This window comes from Astatotilapia calliptera, chromosome 3, assembly GCF_964374335.1.
Source record: "Astatotilapia calliptera chromosome 3, fAstCal68.1, whole genome shotgun sequence".
NCBI classification, from domain to species: domain Eukaryota; kingdom Metazoa; phylum Chordata; class Actinopteri; order Cichliformes; family Cichlidae; genus Astatotilapia; species Astatotilapia calliptera.
The window spans coordinates 6,500,531-6,519,535 of NC_137424.1; the positions used below are offsets into that span (position 1 = coordinate 6,500,531).

Here is a 19,005-nt window from a genome sequence, read left to right on the forward strand (position 1 = left end):
TGTCAAGGGCTGGATTTGGCCCACGGGCCATATGTTTGACACCCCTGGTTTACACAGTTTGGTATTCAATGTACAACTGAGCTAGCTCTCAGCTAACTAGCAGACAAGCTAACTGCTGGGACTGCGTCTTTCTAACAAGAGCGTCAGACACTCAGACTGGTTTCCTTTGTGGATGATGATGTGTTCTCACACTGATCCTTCATGCTGATGCTGCCATCCACCCACTGCTCCTGGATTCCTCATCATCATCTCCATCAGCCCTCACAATACTCCACCTTCTTCAGCTTCATGTTCAGCAGCCTGGATGGACAGTAATTCTTTCCATGGGTTATGGTGGGACATTGAGAGCTGAAGTCAAACAGCAGTGAGAATGAAAGACTGATTCATTTCTATTTAGTCTTGTGATGTGCAGCTTTGTTCAGAGCATTAAGGCCCAGCAAAGATCACTGAGGTCATAGAGTCCTGATGAAACCTGTGTGCTTATAGAAACTGAGACCAGATGAACCAGAATAGAAGGACATTAAAATGAAGTGTCAGCTACACAAAGGCAAAGCTATTCAGTTGTTGCTGTGAGTTATTTAAATGGAGGATGGAGTCAGACTTTAAGCTGCTGGACTCAGTCACTATATCCTGTTGTCCTCATAGAACCTGGACACACAGACTCACCTGTGACACAGTGACACACAGTGTGGGCTACACACACATTAGAAAGTGGATCAGTCACACTTGTGCAATCATTTGTTGTGCTGGGAAACCATGAACACTTTGAATCACATTAATGGCTTTGTTACAGCAACATTCAATCATGAGTTCAAAAGTAGTGTATTGTGTACTTATTGTAATAGTACTGCAGTATGAGAAGTAGAGATGGACCGATCCGATATTACGTATCGGTCCGATACTGACCTAAATTACTGGATCGGATATCGGAGAAAAATAAAAAATGTAATCCGATCCATTAAATATCACGAAAGCACCTCACAAAACTTGCAACACGCGTAACTCACCTCAGAACGTTAGCACGTCGGAGCAGTATGCATCACGTGATAGAGCGGCTGTGGCATGCGGGACCTGTCGGTGGTCTGGATAGCATGTGGAGCTTCGCTAGCAACCTGGCATTTCATCTCCGACAAAGTTATCCCCGAGAGAAGTAAAGCAAGTGTGTAAGTCCATCTCTGAATGTTTGTAAAGCATTCCCACGTTAAGCTTACCAAGCGACTGCCTCTTCTTGCTGCTACTTCAATCATGAAACTGCTTAATGATCAGCTGATCGGCTTTTCTGTCGCGAGTCCGTCTCTCTTGTTTGTTTTTGGCCCACTTTGCACCAGAAAGAGGAAACCAGCGGCTGAACAACAGCAGCACGTTTAAGCTTGATCAGCTGTTGTTACAATTTATTTAATATTACTTTCTACTCGAGGATCTTTTTCTACGTAGCTGACGCTGGTAACTGTGCAGGGGCGGATCTAGCAAAGTTTAGCCAGGGGGGCCGATAGGGCATTAACAGGGAAAAGGGGGCACAAAGACATACTTTTCTTTCTTATTCTCATTTAAAATGTCGAGCTTTTAATAAATAATTATCTGACACCCAAAGTTTTAATTTGATGTAAAATGAATAGAAGTCCATTACTGTATATAGTGACTATTAAGTCTAATATATATACCCTAGTAAGCTATAGTACTTTTTCCTTTGGGAAGGTACCATCTGTGCAGTCTGCAATTTTGTTGAAGAAAGATGTTGAATCTATTTAATATTTCTTGAAAAATAATTGATTTCTGTGCATTTTTTTTCACACTGCATCAAATTAAGGTTGATTACGTCGATTAAGCATCATGAGGTGGAGCGTGAGGGGTGGTTCCCTATTTTTTATTTATTTATTTTTGTTGTTGCTGGGAGTTGGAACCCTATTAGTTAGGTTGCTTAATATTTACGCTAAGTACTCTTTAAAATACCAGAATAGGGAGGATGGTGTAGGTTTAAGTTTATTAGATTGATCAGTATTGCTGAACTATGAAATTTTTTTTTTGCATACAGGTATAACAGAATAGCTTTAGTGTAGTTGTTGTTTTAAACTTGAGTATGAACTTATACAAAATGCAGCAAGATATTTAAAAAAACAGTTTTGTTGATTAAAAAACACTATATCGGATTCATATCGGTATCGGCAGATATCCAAATTTATGATATCGGTATCGGTATCGGACATAAAAAAGTGGTATCGTGCCATCTCTAATGAGAAGTGCAACATTCAGTGTGCAGAAACAGATCAGGTGCTTTCTAACAGCAGTGTTCCCTTTAACACAGCAGCAGTTCAAATATTTCTGTCAGTCTGAGCTGAAACATGAATCTAATCAAATATCAAATCAAAGTTCTTTGCCTCTGCCAGGACGTTAACATTTGATCTAGTTTTTTACAAAGTTCCCTCAGCGTCCAGAGCCACCAACATACCTTTGATCAACAGCAAGTGAACATTTATAAATGTGTGTTTGCAGAACAGGAAGCAGCAGAACTATTGTTCTGTTATCAGGCAGCAGCACAAACGCTCATCAGCTCATTTACTGTGCAGGACTTTGAGTGTGTGAAGTGTGTGTTTGTGCTGGATTTCCTTTGGAGAATCTCAGTCAGAAACCAGACAAAGAAAAACTCTTTCAACAGTCCAGGTTGAGTTGACAACATGAACTGCATTTATCTTCCTCTGACTTGACATGTTCTTCCTCCTCTGCACCGAGCCAGCTGCTAAGACTCACAAGCTCATTGACATTTTCTGATGATAAAGAAACTCTCTTCTTCTGCACAATATGAGCAGCAACAGAGAAGAAGCTTTCACAGGTACAGATGTTGCAGCTGTGGCCAAGTACATGTGCTGCATGTTGGAGCAGCACTCTAATGGACAGGCCTCTGTACTGATGGTGGGCTCTGCTCTGTATCCACCACACTGTTCTCAGCTGAGTCTTCCTCCTGTTCACACTCTGATGAAGCACCAACAGGGCCAACTTCTTCTCTGGTGGCTCGGATGTTGTTGCTTCCACAGGTTTCCCTCCAACAACCCTCTGTTCCTGCAGTAAGTTCAGTAAGATCTGGGTAAACACTTGAGCTCCTTGAATCTGGCTCCAGCAGCAGTTTTCACATATACAATGTTGGCATTTTGCTTGCGTGTCTCCAGGTCTGTTCTGAATGTAGACTTGAATTTGACCACGTAGGCGGGGTCATCATCTGAGCTCTCCATCACCTGAGAGAGATGACAAAACACAGAATCACAGAGCATGAAACCAACGTTTCTCCTCCCAGAAGTTCAGTCACAGACCTGCAACAGAAACAAGAAGATTCAAATGACGCAGAGCTTTCATTTACTTATATCCACAAACATGTCCTCTACATATTCATGCTGTATTTACACACACATACAGAGGCTGTTTGTCTCTCACACACCGACAGGACACTGAGAAATACATCATGTTTAATAGCAGCTCATGTGTTACATCTGTAACAGCTGGTTCATGTTGTAACGCCGTGGCTTTCGTAGTCTCTCCTTTTTCTACAGCTCATGTGTTCTTCTTGTGATGCTGCGTCTTGAGGCTCATACATGCCGTCATTTGTTGATCCTAAGAACGTTCCTCAGACCGACTTCTTCAACAACAGATAACTTTAGTTGTATCAACACTGCCTCCTGGAACAGTTTAAAATGAACATGTCAAAGATCTGTACCTGTCTCCATGTTTCTGTCCCCGCCCCTTTCTTTCTGTCCTGGGTCATGTGAGCGCTGCAGTAGTGTTAGGCCCACCCTCAATGCTCCCATTGGCTGAGATGCATAATGACGCCCATTTCAAGCCAGCACTGATCAACATCCCTCCTGTGACCCATGGCTGTTATATTCAGAGCCAGTGAGCACTTTCACAATAATCATGATTTTAAAAACTGTGATTAAAATAATTGCTGACGTTAATCAGTTAATGAGTTAACGAGATTATAACAGGTTAAGTTGCCCTAATAATTAGACTTTGATGACAAACTGATGTGATCTCCATGTTTCCTTTGTTGGACTGTGGGCGAGTGTCAGAACTGAATGTACTGAGTAACATGTGGAGTTTAAACATGTGTCAGTTCCAGTTTTAGAGCTCTAAAGTGCAGCTATCATGTTAGGAATATGTTAGGAATAGACAGGAACACTGAGCACACTGAGGTCAGATCTTTATTTTACCACTCGCTGCATTCTTGATGTTCATGAATTCAGCAGGTTCATGATTGTCTGCAGCATTAATCTCATATTTCCATTAAAGTGTTGAATTTGACTGTTTGATGTTCTTTATGATCTCTGGCACCAGTTCATCTGTAGGCTGAGCTCAGTCCATCCAGTTAGTGAAATGATGTTTAAAGGTCTCCTTGTTCTGTGAGCGTGCACAGATCCTGAAGCAGAAAGCCTGGGTTACAGAGAAATGATCATCACTGTGATGATGCTCATCATCTCTGACTGGGATTTGAGGTTTTGTCAAAGCAGCAAAGAAAGCCTGGCTATGTTGGACTGGGTGTGGCAGCAGCTCCCAGTTTGAGTTCAGGAGACAGACACCCTCTCTACTTTGAAGATCAGCTTCAAACTTTCCTTTTTGATAAAGCTTATAGTTCGAGCTGGATCAGGTGACCCTGAACCATCCCTTAGTTATGCTGCTATAGGCTCAGGCTGTTGATGGACTTCCCATGATGCTCTGCTTTCTTCTCCCCTCTTTTCACTCCTGATGCTTTTATATGTCACTACTGCATGTCCTTAACTTTTGTCTCTCTGTTTTGTTCTTGTCTCTCTGAGCTCATCTCTTCTCTTTCCCCTCACCCTGCAACCAGTCATGGTAGATGCTCCTCCTGGAGCCTGTTTTCACTGGGAGGATCTTTGTGTCAAAGGGAGTTCTTCTTCCCACCATCACCAAGTGCTGCTCACAGTCGATTGTCTGATGTTTGGGGCTTTCTCTCTAATATTGGAGGCTGTTACCTTACACTGTTAAACAGCTTCAGATGACTGTTGTTGTCTGTTGGGTATTGTCACTTATAAATAAAGTTACATTGAATGGATGTAAATGGATAGATGTTATTGTGACAAAGAGAAAACGGTTGTTGACAGATTGTTTTTTGTGTGTCTGCAGTCTGTCAGGCTGTCTGATCACAGAGGAAGGCTGTACTTCTCTGGCCTCAGCTCTGAGCTCCAACCCCTCCCATCTGAGAGAGCTGGACCTGAGCTACAATCATCCAGGTCCCTCAGGAATGAAGCTGCTGTCAGCTGGACTGAAGGATCCAGGCTGGAGACTGGACACTCTCAGGTATGGAGAGAAAATCTGATAGAGGAGGAAGAGCTGGAAACATTTCCTGTGTCTTTCACTCACTTCCTGTTTGTTTCCTGCAGATGACACATGAACAATCACACATGCAGGAATATTTTCAGGGACAGACACACTAGTCTAGCTGGATAGTTCATGGATATTTATGTAGGGGTCTCCAAGGAGTCTGTTTGCAGGAACATTTAGGTCACAGGTGTACCTGATATAGATACCAGTATACCTAATAAAGTGTCAGCTAACATTTGGAAATGGAAGCTTAAATAATGACAAACTGTACATTTGCAGCTGAATTCACAATAAATTTGTTCTCAAGTGCACATTTTTCTGTTATTGTTGTCAAACAACAGAATGAGAATGAAATATTGATTCTAACAGGGCCCATAAACAGCATTAGCTTATCAGAGTTTCCATCATGGTCACACAAATCCTTAGCAGAGAAAAGTGGCCTACTTAGCAATAGCTGCTCAAGTTGTATAAAGCAAGAGAAAACAGTATTAGCATTAGCTGCTAATGGTAGCTTACTTAGCATAAACTCTTTACATCTTTATAATGCAAGGGAAAGGAGTCACTCATGGAAGCCTATTTAGCATTAACGTCTCACATCATTATAACACAAGAGAAAAGGGTATTAGCATAAGCTACTAATGCTTATTCACCTCAAATTAGATTTATCTGCTAATGGTAGCCTACTTAGCATTAACTCCTCAGTATTATAATTCTAATTCACATCAAATTAGCATTAGCTGCTCATATTGTTATAAGGAAAGAGAAAACAGTATTAGCATTAGCTACTAATAATTATTCAGCCCTAATTAGAATAAGCCTCTAAAAGCAGCCTACTTAGCATTAACTCCTCACATTGTTGTTACCCAATGGAAAAGAGTATCAGTATTAGCTACTATCATTTTTAATAAGTAAGAGAAAACAGTGTTAGCATTATTGAATAATGCTAATTCACACTAAATTAGAATTAGCTATTTACAAGAGCATTCTTAGAATTAGCCGCTCACATTGTTAAAAAGTAAGGGAAAACAGTATTAGTATTAGCACATAATGCTAATTCACGTCAAAGTAGCATTAGTTAATAATGGCAGCCTACTTAGCATTAACTTTTCACTAATATAATGCTAATTCACATCAAATTAGCATTAGCTGCTCACATTGTTAAAAGGGAAGGGAAAACAATATTAGCATTAGCTGCTAATAATTATTCACCTAATTAGAGTTAGCCCCTAATGGCAGCCTAGTTAGCATTAACTCCTGACATCGTTATAATGAAGGGCAAAAGGGTTACCATTATCGGATAATGCTAATTTACATCAAATTAACAATAGTTAATAATGGTAGACTTCGTATCATTAGCTGCTGTCATTCTTACAAAGCAAAGGAAAACAATATGAGCATTAGCTGCAAATGCTTTTTCATGTAAAATTAGCATTAGCCACTAATGGCAGCCTACTTAGCATTAACTCCTCACTAATATAATGCTAATTCACGTCAAATTAGCATTAGCTACTAATAATTATTCACCCCTAATTAGAATTAGCCGCTAATGGCAGTATACTTAGCATTAACTCCTCACATTGTTATAATGTAAGGGAAAAGAATTAGCATTATCTAATAATGTTGACCTTGGCCCACTGGAAAAGTTCAGAACTAAAGATTTAGGAGTGTTTCTCGATAGCTCTTTCTCATTTGAGAAACAAATTCTGTTATTAAAACCAGCTGTAAGGTTTATATTGTTGATTGTCATTTATGCTTAGAAATATTTACTCATATATGCTTAGAGTTGTATAATTGATTGCATGATGATAGAGGTTTGATCCTGAGTAGTCTGTAAAGACTCTGTGTGCCTTCCAGAGTGCTCTGGCATGCACACACCACTTGGGGCCATGAGAGAGGTCGTACCCTCTCTTACTGATTTATGGTGTAGGACAGGGGTCTCAAACTCAATTTAGCTGGGGGCCGCTGCAGGCAGAGTCTGGGTGAGGCTGGGCCGCATTAGGTTTTCCACAAGAAAGACATGGTTAAAAAATTCCAATCTTCTCAAATCTCTTTATTTTTATTTTTTAATACAAAATATTAAAAATGAATAAACAAATTAAGAATTAATAAGAAAATAAATCAATCTGTAATACATAAATAAAATAATAATAAGATATTTTTAGTCAGTGAACTTGTGTGTTTCTTTCAGTCTTCTATATCTGCTGTGTTTAGATTGAAATGTCTGTATTAACAGTTCTATAACCTTCTTCTGAACATGAATGGAACACTGTAGAAAATGAACTGTTCTTCTGAACATGGCTTCTCTTGCCTACTCCTTGCTGCTAGAGACCTGGCAGCGTTTCCTCTCGCATAGCCGAGCCAGATTTGGCCTGAGGGAGGAAGCAGTTGCGGCCCTCAGTATGTCTTGAAGATGATCATCCGTAAGTCTGGACCTGTACTTGGACTTATTGAAGTTCAAAGTGGAGAAGAGCTTTTGGCACAAGTATGTGCTACCAAAAAGGCACATGGTCCACTTGAACATTCGGGAAAGCCGAGGGAAACTAGGGCTCAAGTCTCTCAAAAATTGTCCAAGCTTGTCTGCTTTTCCACTCACCTCCCTGAACTTTGCTTTGAGTTCAGAGTTGCACTGCAGCTCAATGAGCTCCATGTGAAGCACAGAAGGGGCATCTTGCACATCAAAGGAGAAGGGGTCCGCAAAAATGTGAAAGGTGGCTCTGTGTGTCTTGAAGTCAGCAAATCTGTGATCAAATTCTTCCTGTAGCATCAAAATGACATCAACATACTCGTCAGCACTGAATGGTGTGCCTGCATCCACGAGTGCCTTGCATGCTGGGAAATGGCAAAGGTTTGTCTGAGAGAGCTGAGCTTTCCAGAGCGCCAGTTTTGTGGAGAATGCTCTCACGTTGTCATAGGCAGCACTGACAAGTTGCCCCTGGCCTTGTAACGTCTTGTTCAGTACATTAAGCTCATGTGTCATATCAACAAGAAAAGCTGAGTCCATGAGCCATTTGGGATCAGTTAGCACAGGAACACTAACTCCATCCTTCTCCATGAAGGCTTCACTTCTGCTCTCAACTCAAAAAGTCTCTTTAATACATTTCCCCTGCTGAGCCAACGTACCTCAGTGAAGTCGAGCACATCCCCATATTCTGACTCCATTTCCTCTAAAAAAGCACAGAACCTTCGGTGCTTTAAGCCCCTGGATCTGATTTGGTTGATGCATTTCACAACAATAGACATCACATTGTCAAACTTCAGGCATTTGCTGCAAAGGACCTGCTGATGGATGATGCAGTGCAGAGCAATGGCCTCCTCCACGCCTTCCTCTTCCAGTTTGTTTTGTGCCACCAGTCCATGTTTCCTCCCTGTCATTGATGGCGCTCCATCTGTTGTTATTCCAACAAACCTCTTCCATGGCAAACCAACATTCTCAATGGCATCACACAGCTTGTAAATATCTGCTGAGCGGTGGTCTGGCCATGCATTGGAATTACTGTGAGCAGCTCCTCCATCACTTCAAAACTGTCATCAACACCACGGACATACATTGGGAGCTGGGCAGTGTCGGTGATGTCTGTGGTCTCATCAAGAGCGACTGAGTATACACTGAAACATTTGGCTTTCTCACACAGTTGGTCATAAATGTCACTTGACAGGTCAGAAATGCGATCTGCTGCGGTGTTGGCAGAAAGGCTGATGTTGCTAAACTGACCTTTCTTTCCCGGACAGACTATATTTGCAGCCTGCAATATGCACTTTTAGACAAATGCACCTTCTGTGAATGGCTTCCCTGCTTTAGCAATCATCTCACTAACCACGTGGCTCCGACTGCTGCATTATTCTCTTTGGTTGCTTTCTTGGAGAAATCTTGCTGCCTCAGTAGATCTGTTTTAAGACTGGCAACCCGGTTCGCTCTCTCGTCTCCCTGGTATTTTGCATCCAGCTCAGCATGTCTAGTTGTGTAATGACGTTTCAAATTGTATTCCTTGTGCAGCGCAACTTTCTCTGTGCAAATAAGACAGGTCGGGGTGCCCCTGTGCTCAACAAAGAAATATTGCATTGCCCACTTTTCCTGAAATTGTCGATGCTCATCACCAACCTTTCTCTTCACCGCAGGCTTTGAAAAAGACATGTTTGGGGCTATGTGACATTTATAATTCTACTTGGTGTCACTGTCGCATTGAAGTTTCAATCAAGCGTTTAGCCGACGGACGGGGAACGTCTCAACGCGTAGAGAACGTCATTTCTGCTTCTTTTTCTTGCAACCGTAGCACGGCGATCGGCAGATAAAAAGCCGGTAGCAGTCTCCTTTGTTTTTACGCTCGATGTTCATGTCTTTCATGACGACACGAACACCGTGGCGTTTGCAGATGGTAGAAAGTGCAGGGATAGCGAGCGCAAAAAAGGCGACTGCTCACGGCGCCGGGCTGTTGTTACAGGAGAAAGAAGCGGAAATGACACCGTGACATATAACAAATAACATCAGCTGTTTCTGATGTTAGTTGTTTTGACTGCTTTTACATTATATTGAAATATATGTAATGTTCATGTTTGCTGCAATGCAAACGCAGTGATGCAAATAAAAACATGGAGCCACAAATTACGGTGCGACCCTATAATTAGTCCGGGTTACCGGGGACTGTTGTTGCCGATGAACAGGTGTCGCTATGTGACTGCAGACTAAATTGGGCTGCATTGAGTTCATGACTTTTCTTTTATCCCGCCGCCTACGCATCACTGTGAGAGTTAATATGAGATCTCTCTCTGTGGAAAAATAACTTTAAATCCCACTGACGTGTGTATAAATCTATATACGTATAATGTCCCGCTGGGCAGCAACTTAAAAAAACAACTTTTTTTGAAGTGTTGTGAACGCAGCGCGCTGGGGCGAATGTCGGCGTTTGCCCAATAGAAAGGAGGAAGCCAGCCAGGCACAGGAAAGAAAGAAACACTCCAGGGCAACGCTGCTGGAACTTTGACTCATTGAGAAATGTTTCCCTGCTTGCATCAAGCCCGGCTGGTGTCCCCTGAGATCCATATCCCACCCTGATTGGTGGGTTAATTCAGCTCCGCCCACAACACTGTAAAGTGTCATACATTATCAAACTAACATTACATTTTCATATTAAGGTGGGGCCAAAAACTATCGTCCTGCGGGCCGCAATTGGCCCGCGGGCCACGAGTTTGAGACCCCTGGTGTAGGAGGACACCTACTCTGTGTCTGGTTAAGTATAAGAGCCCTTTGTTAGGGGGACCGCTGGACTCTTAGCACCAGCTTTGGGGTCACAGGGTCACATCTGGAACACACACACACACACACACACACACACACACACACACACACACACACAGACACACACAGACACACACAGACACACAGACACAGACACACACACAGACACACACACAGACACACACACACACACACACACACACACACAGACACACACACACACAGACACAGACACACACACACACACACACACACACACACACACACACACACTATGCACAGACTGGTACTCTTTGTTCATACCTGTGTAAGACGTCATAATGAACTTGTGCATATTCATGTAAGCTCAATAAAGAGCAGTGTTACGAGGGAGCAGACGAGAGCGACTGAGGTCAAGTGAAGGAACGGCGCTGTCACAGTTCTCTCCCTCATCAATTGTCTGGTTCCAGCGGTGGGTCTGTGCTAGACGACCCATCACCAGCTTTTTCCACTGGTTACCAGTACGTGGTAGAATCCACTTCCAGATCTGGTTGTCTTTAAATCTGTGAATGGATTGGCTCCATCTTATCTCTCTTTAACAAAAGAATCCAAGTGGAGCCCTCAGGTCTGCAGATAAGCAGCTTCTGACCAGAACTAGACGTAAAAACAGAGGTGAGCTTTATCGATGGCTGCAGCCAAACTCTGGAACAGTCGCCCTTCACATCAGGTCGTCACCAACACTGGACATTTTTAAAAGCCGGTTGGAAACACATTTGTACTCTGTAGCTTTCAATCCTGACCAGTCTTTATAGTCATTACTGTGTATGTTTCCTATTTTCTCTCTACTCTGTGCAGCACTTTGGCTCAAGCTGTTTTTAAATGTGCTGATAAATAAATGTAGATTTCTTTGAATAAAACAGTGGAGCCGAGCTTTGAGCTCAGTGTGTAACAGTGTGTGTGTGAGAGCCATGTAATGTCCATGTGTGCATGCTGACTGTGCTGCTCTGACCCCCCTCCTCCTTTCAGGGTGGAGCCTGCTGGAGTCCGATGGTTGAGACCAGGTCTGAGGAAGTGTAAGTGTGTTTTTAATGGGATTCATGAAAACAAAGCAGCACACATTCAACCATCTTCATCATGTCAGGAGTCATCATCAAAGTGTCAATCAATGAACAGATGATGGATCAATAACTGCAGCTGGATTGTGTTTGTTCTCTCCATCAGATTCCTGTCAACTCACAATCGACACAAACACAGTGCACACAAAGCTCCAACTGTCTGACAACAACAGGAAGGTGACACTTGTGGAGGAGGTTCAGTCATATCCTGATCATCCAGACAGATTTGATTACTGGGAACAGCTGCTGTGTAGAAATGGTCTGACTGGTCGCTGTTACTGGGAGGTCGAGTGGAGAGGAAGCGTTGATATATCAGTGAGTTACAGAAGCATCAGAAGGAAAGGAGACACTGACTGTGGGTTTGGATACAATGATCAGTCCTGGAGTCTGTGCTGCTCTGATGATGGTCCTCGTCATGTCAGGCACAATAAAATAAAAACATCCATCTCCTCCTCCTCCTCTGTCTCTAACAGAGCAGCAGTGTATGTGGACTGTCCTGCTGGCACTCTGTCCTTCTACAGAGTCTCCTCTGACACTCTGATCCACCTCCACACCTTCAACACCACATTCACTCAAACTCTTTATCCTGGGTTTACAGTCTGGACTCCTGGTTCCTCAGTGTCCCTGTGCTGAGTGGAGTGTAAAGAGTGTCTCCTGTTACAGAAACACTCTGACTGTTGAACAGATAGTTCAGTCTGTACATGTCTGTCTCTTTCACTCACAAACACGTTTTCACATTCATGGATTCAATCAGTTGATGTTTGAAACTCTTCTAAATGATTCCTTGTAAACTTCTTCAGTCACAAACAAACAGGAAGTGATGTCACATGTGTTCCTGTCCACACAGCAGAATGAGTCTATTGCTGACAGTGATGTACAAACAGAGTGAGCATTTCTGAGGCCCAAAATAAACTGAGTAGTTCACTGAATGAACAATGGACTGTGAGCTCAGTTCCTTCATCATTAGTATGGATTATATATGTATATGTATTATATTAGTATCATATATATCAGGTGCTGCTGCTTTCAGTCATTGTGCAAATGTGCTGTTTGTAAGCTTGTAAAGCTGCAGTCAGCTGAGACTGAAGAAGTCACCTGATCAGTGAGCAAACGTTTCTGAAAACGTCCAGATGAACAGAATCAACCTTTTGGGATCAGCCAGCAATGCAGCATCATTGTTGTTCAGCTTCAGAGGTTTGCAGGAATGAACTGATGACCAGAAACAGCTGCAAAGTCCAAGAAAATACCAGCTGGAGTTCAGCTGCATTTGAAGAAGTCAAAGAAAAGTAAGGATGGCAAAGGGCGACGTTTTCTTCCAAAGAGCTGCAAACATGGTCGACGCCTCATTAGAAGAATCATCTGGACATTTGTGAGGAACTCTAACCAAGAAAGCAACGTCACACAGATCCAACAGACAGTTTCCATGACTGCAAGTGTTGAGTGGAAAAATGCTACATTGCATTATTGCATCCTCTCACCACAGGAGGCGCTGTTGGCACCACTGATTGCTGATCAGCTGTTCTCTGATGATCTGATTGATACTGTGAATAACGGGACTCACTGAACTCTGTGACACAGTGAAGATTACAGAGTTTAACTTCACCCTTTAAGACTGACCACAGAACCAAGTCCGCCAGAGCTTTTGTTATATTTTTACATGCTGTGGAGCCATTTGTGGGAGCATTTCAAGTTGCTATACATCAATACAACTGTTATAGCCCTAATTTTAATAATATGTATGCATTAAGTCCATAGTAACTACATAAACTGCAAAAAAACCTCTGCTCATCCATCTCTGTGTGTATCAGGATACATTTGGTTCATAATACACAGAAAAATCAGAGTTATTACCTGTAATAAATGTGAAAGATTCCTGCAGTGATAACCAGGCAGGACTGAAACACATCCAAGCTGTCACCACGGTAACAGCACCGTCCATCCACAGGTGAGGGGAGGAGCAAAAAGAGGGACTTTGACCATTTTATACTAAAAACACTCAACTAATGTTTCTAATATGAAACAAATAAGCCCACATTAATGTGAGCGTTTATTAAATAATAATAATGATGATTTCCTCCTGATCTCATTTCCACAGCAGAGAAAACTGTGGTGTATATTGAGGTGGAGGGTGTGGTCTGTGGCTCAGGTGTAGAGTGAGGGTGGGGTGCACCACAGCAGCATGCTGGGACTGCTGAGGGTGGAGGAGGGAGTGATGATGACATCAGAGCTGCAGCACAGAGACCAGTGAACACACAGTCTGTTCATCTTTGCATAGATACAATATACAGCACAATATTGAATGACAGACACGCTGTGGGAGCTTCCACAGATACACTGACGTCAGCATCCAGAGTCCTCCTGCTGCTCCCCCCTCAGAGCCCCGTGATCAGCACCAACACATTCAGTTAGATGACAGAGTCCAGCTGCAGCTAGAATCAGCTCCCCTCTGTGAACAACAGCACAGCGTCAGTGTTTCACACTCAGTGAAAGGAGGAAACAGCAGAAGAACACCATGTGTGCTACGTTTCCCAGGACACACTACAAACTGCACAAATACAGAGCAGCACGTGGAAGGACCTGGAGCTGCATTTACAGAGCTGCAGACAGCGTGATGTCCTGTATGGACAGGTGGAAGGAACCAAGTCCTCAGCTGGAACACTCGTGTTTGTCCACAGACAGGAAACACAGCAGGAAACTTCCTCACAGAAGTGCAGCTCATGGATAACACACTTCCTGTCAGTCAGAATGAGGCTGCAGCCAAACACAGAAAGGTGTTTTTGTCCAGATGAGCCCAGAGAAGAAACACGAGTGCTCACAGACATCAGAAGCTCAGAGAGGTGAAACATGAGGTTGGAGTCCTCGTCAGCATCCAGAAGAGCTGCTGTGAAACCCTGAGTACTCATGACAGACTCTGATGGCACAAACACATCATGATTCAAACAGAAAGACAAACATGGAGCTCCTGATCCTCCTGCATGAGAACAAGCTGACATGAGCGCTGTGTCTGAGAGTGTCTCCCTGTCACAGTGACAATAACACAGCTGCTGCTCACAGTCATTAAACTGACCTGAGGTCAGCTGTGCTCCTTACATATGAACCATGTGACCTCACATCAGTGCTATGGATGACTGTAGTCATAGAAGAGTAGAGCTGTAGCAGGTGGTGTGAGGAGGAGGAGGTGTATTCTAGTTAACGCAGTACTGAAACACTCCAGCAGAGGGCGCTGTTAAGTCCTTATTGTAACACAGTTACTGTGTGCAGTTAGACTTCATACATAATCTGCACTTATTTCCATCAGACATGCTGTCAGTAAATGATTGGTTTCTATTGATTCTACTTCCTGTTGACTCGTTTGATGACAGTGAAACAATCACAGCTGATTGTGTGATGATGTAAACTGTCACTGTTACATTCAGTGTGTGTGACATAATGTTAGTGCAGGCTGATAACAGCCTGGTTCTGTTAGAAACACATGAACGTGTCCATAGATCAGTGTGTGTTTAACATGAGAGCTTCAGCCCTGCTGATGTGTTAAATAAAGACATGCAGGAAAACTGATGAGACTCTGAAATAACTCTTTATATTTATAATGTAACTCTGCATCAAAAGAACAACAAAGGATCCCAGACAGGTTTCTGTGAACAAAGACCATTCTGATGTTTCTGTGTTTCTAACACTTTGACATTATTAGTAAACAGACTGCAGTGAGCAGCATTTATAAAGAGCTTCTATATAAAGATATGACAGCTGTTTGACAAGTTTATCACTCTGTGTTTGGACCTGATCAGTCCAGCTGTTTACTTGAAACATGTTCATTTACCTGTTCTGTTATATTCATGTTCTTGTCTCTGTTGAAAACACATTTTAATGTCCCTCAGATTTTTCTCCCAGATGAATAAATATAAAAATGACACAAACTGACTGCAGCTACTTTTTGTCCTTTCTGTCAAAAACCTTCATGTGACTCATGAGAGACACGTTTCAGCTGTTTGTGACAGATCAGAGGCCAACAAGTCATTTATAACACTTTCCATCATTGTTTAAAGTTCTCAGTGTTTCTGTGTTGCTGCGTATAGGATCTCCCAGCATCATCACTGTGCTGTCCAATCATTGTGTGCGAGGTTACCCTTATAGTGCGATGTGTGTTTGCACAAAGAGAAGCATGTGTGTCAAATATAAATAAGCACAGAACAGAAACAGCTGCTCGTTTCTTCTGTTTAGAGTCAAGTTAGTGTTTTGTGTCTTTGTTTGAGGCCTGATGTCGAGCAGAGGTGTGTGTAACTGCACTGCTCTGTTATATGTGTGAAGTGTGTGCTTCTCTTCAGCATCATCTTTGTCACTGCTGATTCCTTTGTGTCATCATGTGTTGAGAAGAGAGAACAGTTATAACGGAGGAGCAAAAGGAAGCCCTGAAATCTGCATCAACAAGGAAGTGTTGGCTCACCAGTGATCCCAGCAGAGCCACTGGTTTGGCTCCAGTTGTTCTAGATTCAATGATGTTGTTGCTACAGATACATGTCAGCATCTTTATTGAATTTTATATGAAGCAGAAATGGTGTCATTAGGAGAAGAAGAGGAGAACAAGTCCGGCGAGGAGGCAGCAGCTCTTAAAGATGAAACAGCAGCTCAGCCCTGAGCTCAGAGAGCTGCACATGAAAAAGCTCCTCAAGCAGATCCTGTCAGAGGTTTGTCATCAACAGGAGGAACTGTTCACATCATAGGATGAAGATGCTGTCAGCTGGATGAAGAAGGTTATTTAATGCAAACGTTCACACTGAAGTCAAATTGTTGTCGTGTTGAACAGATTCATGTACTGATCGTCTCCAGAATGTTAGAAGAGCTTCAATGAATCATTAGAAACAACTTACAGCTGCACAGCTGTGTCAAACACATCTGTGTGTCATTGTGGGATTGTTGTGTTTCTACATGTGACACACGTCTAAAACATGCACACAATCTGAACACAAACAGGGACTCATGTGTTCCCACAGCCAGATGCTGAGAGCCATTTCCTTGTAGTCCTGTGTCTACATACATGAACCATTAGATGTTATTGGAATGATTGTCAGCTCTGATAGTTTCATGTGTGTTTAGCTGGACGCTGTTTGATCCTCGACATGTTTAAAGGTGTCCAGTCCTGAGACACTGGGGCTGGAAACAGCTGTGATGTCATTGGACTGTCACACAGACAGAAGTGCATGAAGCGAGCAGCCGAGGAGCCGCTGATGTTTTGGATTCAACAGCATTTGAAAGGTCGACACAGACACATTTGCACACAGAAAGCTGAATCTGTCATATGCCACAGTGAACTCACTGTTCAGTGTTTTTCAGGAAGCTTCTTAACTGCCTCTGCTGCCAAACAAGCAGCTGATGTCCTCGAGAAGAAGCTGAAGAAGTCTTCAACAACAAATACAGGATACCAAAATACCAAAAAGTTCTACTTTGGTTTCATCTGACCACATGACATTCTCCCAATCCTCTGCTGTATCATCCATGTGCTCTCTGGCAAACTTCAGACGGGCCTGGACATGCACTGGCTTCAGCAGCGGAACACGTCTGGCACTGCGGGATTTGATTCCCTGCCGTTGTAGTGTGTTACTGATGGTGACCTTTGTTACTTTGGTCCCAGCTCTCTGCAGGTCATTCACCAGGTCCCCCCGTGTGGTTCTGGGATCTTTGCTCACCGTTCTCATGATCATTTTGACCCCACGGGATGAGATCTTGCGTGGAGCCCCAGATGGAGGGAGATTATCAGTGGTCTTGTATGTCTTCCATTTTCTGATGATTGCTCCCACAGTTGATTTTTTCACACCAAGCTGCTTGCCTATTGTAGATTCACTCTTCCCAGTCTGGTGCAGGTCTACAATACTTTTCCTGGTGTCCTTCGAAAGCTCTTTGGTCTTGGCCATGGCGGAGTTTGGAGTCTGACTGTTTGAGGCTGTGGACAGGTGTCTTTTATACAGATGATGAGTTCAAACAGGTGCCATTCATACAGGTAACGAGTGGGGGACAGAAAAGCGTCTTACAGAAGACGTTACAGGTCTGTGAGAGCCAGAGATTTTCCATGTTTGAGGTGACCAAATACTTATTTTCCACCCTGATTTACGGATAAATTCTTTACAAATCCTACCATGTGGATTCATGGATTTTTTTTTCACATTCTGTCTCTCACAGTTGAAGTGTACCTCTGGTGCAAATTACTGACCTCTGTCATCATTTTAAGTGGGGGAACTTGCACAATCGGTGGCTGACTAAATACTTTTTTGCCCCACTGTATGTATGTATGTATGTATGTATATATATATATATATATATATATATATATATATATATATATATATATATATATTTTTTTTTTTTTTTACATACATAGTTTTTTGTTGCCTTATGGTTCCAAGCGCTGTCACCAATCTTTGCATTTTGTTATTATCTCATGACACTTGTTTAATCAGCTACCATCTCTCCTGTGGACTTTTTAATGTCTACAGTCTCAGACCAACACAGCCCTGCCCTTCCCATATTAGATTCTTGATGAATGTGTGTTGTTGTTATTCAGCCTGGTTCAATGTGCCCCTTTTTAACTTTGAGCACCCGCCCCTTTAAACCTCTCTGCACAGCCCTGCACTGAACTCACTATCTTCTCCCTCTAACAGCCTCCACATGTTCCACTGTAATTTCCCCTCATGAATGAATTTATGCTGCACTAATGTGAATGTTTGCAGGGAAATCAAACGCATTTCACACGCAGTACTCGAGCTGACTTACCTTTGTTTGAATGACGACTTGTACGCGCTGACTCCACAGATAAGGTACGAAAATATGTCAGGCTACGTCTTCAGGGTTTCTACTCCACGGCCGTATTTCATACGGGTCCACATTTCCACTGCACGCTATTTTCTGCAAGTACCGCCGCTTCGCCTCTGGACGCAATCGGTCTCTATACAGTCCGTTCTCTTTTGAGCTGCTTTTAAGCATCTTGTAATCGTCGTTCCAACACAGTGTGTTTGTTTTGATTCGTAGACCTCGAAAATGGTGCCGCGCTCCCACAATGCATTGCGGCGTGACGTCAACTCCAAAGCCCTATAGAACATGTTCTTTTTCATTGTCAAAATTATCAGGAATAAAGAAGAAAACTGATTCAAAACCTGTGGAACCTGCCAAAAAACAAGTTTTACTGCAAAGGATTTCTAGATGTGAAGGCTTTGTGGCTTTTTTCAGTTTCTAAAACAAACTCATTTGTACAGAAGGATATGAGGATGTATATGTCCGGTGGTGGGTTTTTTTCTTCTTGATTTAATGTATTCATTTATCTCTTCACTTAATTTTTCTTTATGTTTTTTTTTTTTTGATTTG

At 42.6% G+C, this 19,005-nt stretch overlaps 1 protein-coding gene across 1 annotated transcript in view; it reads left to right on the forward strand.

Annotated features, from left to right (window-relative positions):
* LOC113011595 (NACHT, LRR and PYD domains-containing protein 3-like) overlaps window positions 1-19,005 on the forward strand; it is a 604,422-nt gene that overhangs the window by 94,961 nt on the left and 490,456 nt on the right. The gene's annotated exons all lie outside the window — the stretch shown is intronic.